This window comes from Nothobranchius furzeri, chromosome 2 (assembly GCF_043380555.1).
Source record: "Nothobranchius furzeri strain GRZ-AD chromosome 2, NfurGRZ-RIMD1, whole genome shotgun sequence".
Lineage (NCBI taxonomy): Eukaryota > Metazoa > Chordata > Actinopteri > Cyprinodontiformes > Nothobranchiidae > Nothobranchius > Nothobranchius furzeri.
Window position 1 is genome coordinate 54,914,148 of NC_091742.1, and position 6,956 is coordinate 54,921,103.

Sequence of the window (6,956 nt, forward strand, 5' to 3'; positions counted from 1 at the left end):
TAGGCAGGTGGAGGTTCAGGATCGGAGGAGGTTGTTTAACATTCCCCCTGACATAAATTCGCTCTTGTCTTTGTCACATTACATGACTAATTAAACATCGGTCCATTACCAGCACTTTGATAAATGGAAGTTGAACTGAAAAGAGGCCCCTGAGGTTTTTAAAGCCCCCTCAAGGCCCAATCCGGACTTCTTCCAAAGCCAGATCATTTGTCTCCCGCCGCCAACACCGCCGGAAACACGAACAGGTTTTCTCCGCTACTGCTCATAAATTCACACATCATGCAAGTCTTTAAGAATGCCAACATTTTGTATATTAAAACGTCGTTGGGTGAGACATAAAGTGTAAAGTGCTAAAGCAGCGCTCTAAAACATCACGACACACTCACGAGTAAGACTCCGTGTAACTAAAATATCTTGGCAGCAGTTGTGTCTTTTAAAAAGCTTAAACAGTCAAATAGTGGTACGATGAGATCAACTACATCTCCGGCGGGTGATCTTTAGGAGCGGCTATGCTTGGCCGACGAGGGGCTGGAAAAATACTTGCTGACAACCTGGGGGCATGTTTACGGTATGGCTGCACAGATGAGAGCGGACAGGGCCGTGCTCAGATCCGCGCTCTGCAGCCCTCGTGGATTTTTTATCTTAAGCTGAAATCTAGCTTTAGTAAAAACAATAAAAGTACATTTCGTAGATTTTTTTAAATAATTTTTTTGGTTTTCTATGTGATTTTTATTTTTACTTTTTTTTTTTTTACTAAAAATACTTAATGAATTAAATGTACTTTTATCCAAACAAAGTAAACTATTTGCATCCATTTCTTTCCTTTTTTTGCATTTTTTAAATTAATTTTCTTTTAGACAACTTTTGTTTAATGACATAATTGTTGCTGTTTTGCCCTTTTGTGTATATTTAATAAAGTTTACTTAAAAAAAACAAAGCACCAATAAGACCATTTAATAACATTTTCGAGTCCAGCCTGTGCCTGGTTCTTCTCCGTTTTTGGTGAAGACCTGCTGGGTGCGTCCGATCTGTTCGAACTGTGGGTCGTCAGGCCGTTTCGAGTCACGTGTTCTGCTCAGCAGATGAGCTGGATTTAGCCCGTCTCACACATTTTAACATTCCCCGTCATGCCCATCAGTCCTGTCTGACAGAGTCAAGCTCAAGCTGTCCCAATTTTTTTGTTTTACATTTTAAAACTTGTGCACACGAAGAACTACATGCAGTTTAAAAAGATCCTCGGCCGGATCTGCTCCAACGCAGAGCCTTTAAATAAAATCTAATAATTAAATCATGTTCGATGCTGCACCACAGCACCTGTTGGTGCGTGTTACCAATCTGACACCTTTGTTAATTTGCAATTGTCCTTCGCTCTTTCAGAAATACAACACTGGACTCTGGGTAAGAAGAGGACGGCCCTGTATTCCCAAAGTGCATTCCTGCCTGAACGCTGGGTTTTTCCACATGGAGCAGATTCCAGGAGTTCTGTTTTAGGTGTAATAATCTAATTTTAGTAGGGATACAGAGACACGAGGAGAAACGGGATGTCTCTGCTAGCTTGCATCTCTGTCCTCCACATTTACAAACAAACAAGGCTCCTTTAGGGAACCTCCACAGTCAGGTCCGGCCGCCTCTGCGCTGACCCATGCAGGAGTTTTGTTTACTTTATGTTCTAAATAAAAAAACACATGTTTAAAATTCATGTTTCCTCACGAATCCCCCCCGCCCCCGCCTCCCTCTTTTTTTTACAGCCTCAGACAAGTTGGCAGGAGGTTCTGTGGGTCTCCAGCTTCTCATGATGATGTTGGAAAACAGATGGAGATGAAATCACTGTGATTCCATGTGCAGCTGAGCTAACTGTGGGTACGATGGTAAAAAAAAGTAAATAAATAAAAAATAAAAAAAATTAAAGACTTAACATTCATTTCGGGAATGCAAACCCCTCACCACTTTTCATGTGAGTTTTAAACCAAAAGCCTTTGATCGAAATCCCGTAAATACCTTAATGCACGGTCTCACTCAATATCACAAGATCTTATGTCAAGGATTAGCACTTAGCTTGTGTTGACCTGTGCTCAGCTAATTTGGACTTTTAGCTTTACATCTGTGAAACTGAGTTGTGATTGATTATGGTGGACATCATGAATGGGTGAACCCCCTAAAGATGTACAACCAGTGATTATTTTCTAAGGGTTTCATTCCAATCAGCTGCAGTGACTCTCCAGTCATTTTGCTAACCATCAGGATTGACTCTACAAGCTAATGGCTAACTTTTTAGCAATGCCACACAGCATGGATGTCACCAAGGTTGTACAATTTAACATTTAGGCTCAATAAATATAAATGTGACAGTTTCAGCTACATTTGTGTTGGCTAATGCTAATTTTGGAGTTAATTCAGATTCAAATTCAAAAATACTTTATTAATCCCAGAGGGAAATTCAATTGTTTCAGTACACACAATTTTGAGATCAGACATACATAGACACGTGACAAGAATTGGTGACTGTCATCATTTGCAAAACGAGTCACACTACCGTTATAGATCAAGAGGGTTTATATGAGGACTGAGTCAGGGGGAGGGAAAACTTCAGAGTTACCCCCGACAGAAAGGATAGCTTTTCTATGTAAAAAAAAAAAAGAAAAAGAAAAAAAAAAGAAACACCTCAGACAGATATGCACACAGACTTCAGATGATACACAACATAAGTGTCCACTAGGTGGGTAGGAAGGGTTTGGACTCTCCTCACTTCAGAGCGTGCAGCCGCAAGAGCAGCGCTCATCACTCCATTATCAACTCCATAAATTAATAAGTTGTAGATTAATCAATACTTTCTGGGAGTTCCATAAAAGTGTATCTGGTGATTTATGAGGGTTGAATTGGAAAATTTAGTATAGAAGTCACACAATGTGTAGGGTTCAGAATGTGTCGTGAGAATAGATCTCAGCTTCTATAGTGCCTAATCTTTCATGTAAAAGTGACTGGTCTGCAGTCATTTTAGCTGAGGCAGCCATGTTGAATTGGTTGACTTCAAAGAAAAGTTGCAAATGATCCCTTTCTGAAAGTTTAACTCAAATATGTCCAGTGGTTCATGAGATATTTAGCTAAAGACAAAAGGGTTTTGACTCGAAAAGTTAGCAAAAATTGTAAAGCTTTTTGCTTGGCAACACCTATTTTTATCTCTGTATTTTAAAAGCGGACCTGTTTTTTGTATATGTTAAAGGTTGAATATGGAACAACATAATTAAAAGTTATATTTTTATAAATAATACCTCCACTGGGCATTTAGGTGTGCAGAATGAAGGTACAGTATTTCCCTTAAAATATATATGTTCACACAAAAATAATCAAAAACTTATTTTGACGGGCAACGCTGGGTTTATGTGTACATCTTCCAGCCAGTAGAGGGCACCATTGCGGGTTGCCAAACAGTCCGCTCACATCAGGGCTGGCATTGTGGATAATGGCAATCTCTACAAGTCAACCAGGTGCTTCTGAGCCCAGAAGATGTTCAAACATGAAATAATATTGTAAAATAAACTTATTCGTAGAAATGAGCGTTTATCCTATGCGATTCATTACAGCACACGGTGCTGGCTGCATGGGCAGCGAACCTGACCTCCCACGAACTTTGTTCTATTGTAACTACAACCTTTACACACTAGATGTCGCTTTGGTGTTCGAGTTCCTTTTACAAAATTGAACTCAAACTGTGGCGGCCTGCTTGACTTGGAAAGTGAATCTATGGCAGATCGAAGTTTAGATTTATTTCCTTTCTGTAAGATATTTTTTCCAATTTTGCTCAAAAGATATTCTGATAATGAACACACACACACACACACACACACACACACACACACACACACACACACACACGCACGCACACACTTCAATAACTGAAACAATGTCTCTGGAACTAAAGGTGTATTTTGGCAGGTTAATAATTAGAATCAGAACGCTGCAGGGCTGCGGCTCTTGTGAGCACCAAATTAAACGATTGAAATTTACGAGCAAAAATGCGTTTATTAAAAACGATTATATAATATAAAAAAAGCAAAAGGTTCACATCTTTTTTTAAAAGCTGTAAAGTTTTCGTCTCCACGCCTGTAAGACTATAAATTGGGTTTATTTTCCCCTCTGAGGTCTTTTAATAAAAAACAAACGCACCTGGAGCGGGACAGCCCGCAGCGACGGGCTGAAGCTGTTCAACCGGGACTGGACGCGGTTCATTAGACATAAATGTTTATCATATTTAGAACAGGATTGCTTTGGCAGCAGCTAAGAGCGAAGTCCCGCACTGTAATTACCGCAGTTAATTGCGCTTGTTGAGCAGAAATTGGCCGCAGTCAATTATCTTTGTCTCAGAGAGGTACAACAATATTTACACAAGGAGTCTATCAGGCTGATCAAACAGCTTCCTCCAGATGGGCTGTGCTGATTCATCTGTCATATGCTGCTAATAAAGCCTGCTAGAGATTATTTACGTTTCTTTCTGCGTAAATGTTGTGGTTTCCCCCCTAAATTTGTAGAGATGGCTAATTAATGTTACCATAAAGACGTTAAGTTGTAAAAAATTGCAAAGATAAAAAAGGTTTAGAAATAGAATTTCTACCTAGAATTATTAATTTAGAGACTCGTCAGATAAAAAAGGCTATTTGTTCTTTTGTGTAAATGTTTGGATTATTTATAAGTAATATTTACAAAACAACAGCATCAATAATAATAATATTAATAACACTAATATAATAATATAATAACAACAACAACATAATAATAATAATAATAATAATAATAATAATAATAATAATAATAATAATAATAATAATAATAATAATAATAACAATAACAATAATAATAGCCTATGCTTTTAGTGAGTTTTTAGGGATTCAGCTGAGCCGTAATGTCGAGTAAAATCGCGCAATAATTAGTTAATTTACTTACATTAATTAACTTTTCAAAACATTTTTGCTCATCACTCTGCAGGACACACATCTATTTCCAAAACTTCTATCCTTTCAGAAATAAATCCACCTCTTCTCCAGGGGGCAACGTAGACAGAAACAAATCCTCCCATGAAACAGGAGCAGCAGGCAGCAGGCAGCAGGCAGCAGGAACACGTTTCATGTAACAGATGAAAGGGTGAAAAGGTCGCTGTGAAGCGCTCAGCTCACCATGTGCGTCCCTGCAGCTGATTCTCCTCCGCTCCCGCGGCGCGTGCTGATCCCGGACAGGAGCGCAGCAAGTGTCCGCTCACAGCGCTCCGCTCCGCTGCGAGAGGAGCTACAGGCTGGCTGCAGAGGGCGGAGGTGGGGGAGGAGGAGGAGAATTAGCGGAATCAGATGGGAGGTGTCTCTCCTGACATTAATTGATGAGCCAAGAGAAGCTTCTCAAATCTGGATTATTAATCTCAAACTGGTGAGTAGACTTCAGCAAGTGGAGGATTTCTGACTGTATACACGTTGGCCGTTCTGTTCAAATCTTTTCGAAAAAGCTCTAATAATTAGTCTTTAAAAAATTAGATGATGGGACCCCAATGTGCTCTAATCTCACAAGCCAAAACGTCACCAAACAGGGCTTCTGGAGCAGACGTTCCAAAACTTTTGCAAAACTCCCTAAATATTTGAGTCACTTAGCTCAGTGGTTCCCAAACATTGTCAGGACGCGTGGACCCGGAAATCTCCGATTTATACTTAAAAAGCCTACATATTCAACTTGTGTTCGTGTATTGTAACAATTACACAAAAATATAGTTTCAGCTGTTTTTCACATTTATTTTGAGTTTTGCAAACAATTTCCTGACCCCTGTGTAGTTCTTGGTGACCCACAGTGGGGCCCCGACCCCAACATTGGGAACTACTGGAAAATCGGACGAAAATTGATAGAAAATGATGAAGTTTTTTGCTTTTATTAAAATTTGAAATAGTTTTTTACACTTTATTAAATCAAAACCTATAAAACCTTGCTTGTTATATAGCCTATTGCACCTCGTTTAGCTAAAGAACGTTCCCACATGTTGACCAAAACAAGTTTAGGGGTTCACTAACAAAATAAAAGCTCTAATTTTTCAACAGTTTTGGACTTTTTAAAATTTGCCACAAAAAATATTCTTCATTGTATAGAAATCAAAATGCTGCTTATTACTTTAAAACAAACTTTACTGTGCTTATTCGTGTTAGTGACGCTTTTGTATTGTGTTGTTTATTTATTTATTTTTTGCACCAGTTGTGTTGTTGTTGTGAAATCAGGAGCAAACTCAAACAAATTGATCCTCATATAAAAAGTCTCATTTTCCAGCCCTGGCAGCTTCTCCGGCCTTTAAACCTCACCAGAAACTTAAAGACTCTGCTCAGCGTTTTATAGCTTGTTATGCAGTTTTTATTTTACACCATACACATCCTCTGCCCTCAGGTTTATTACCACCAGAGGGCTAAATCAGGAAAACACACATTCAGATGCTGCAGTCTTATCAGGAAACCTAACGTCTCGCTCCAGTTTACTCCCATTATCCAGCAGTTTGGGAAAAAAAATGGTTGAAGCTAATTGGCTGTGGTGGATGGTTCTCAGATGTGCGGCAAAACTGATACAGATGGAAATATAAGAAAGGGAATGGAGGTGGGGGAGGGAGGGAAGACGCTTGATTGGAGAGGAGGAAACGTTCCCATAGAAAGGACATAAAACTGATTGATGGCTTCCCTCGAGGAATGTTTCCCCAGGTGTGCTTTACTTACAGTGCACTTAAAAAATGCAATCCTTGGACGCAAGACAAGTGCAATAAAGTAAACTGAGGGGCGAAACGGCACGTTTATGTGTCAATAATGCACCTCGGCAGCATAAACACACAGACACGAGAGCCCTCAGACGGAGGCAGATTGGTGCCGTTTATTAACGGATCAAAGAAACCCAAATTGATAACAGAAGTCATCCCTGAAATTATGTAAGAAATTGTTTTACAGCTTCGT

At 39.3% G+C, this 6,956-nt stretch overlaps 1 protein-coding gene across 1 annotated transcript in view; it reads right to left on the reverse strand.

Annotated features, from left to right (window-relative positions):
* ntn5 (netrin 5) overlaps nt 1-5,293 on the reverse strand; it is a 29,102-nt gene extending 23,809 nt beyond the window's left edge. The window contains exon 1 of the mRNA XM_015946867.3: nt 5,169-5,293. The gene's annotated coding sequence lies outside the window, so the exon portion shown is untranslated. The remainder of the gene's footprint in view (nt 1-5,168) is intronic.
* Between the last annotated feature and the right edge of the window lie 1,663 nt (nt 5,294-6,956).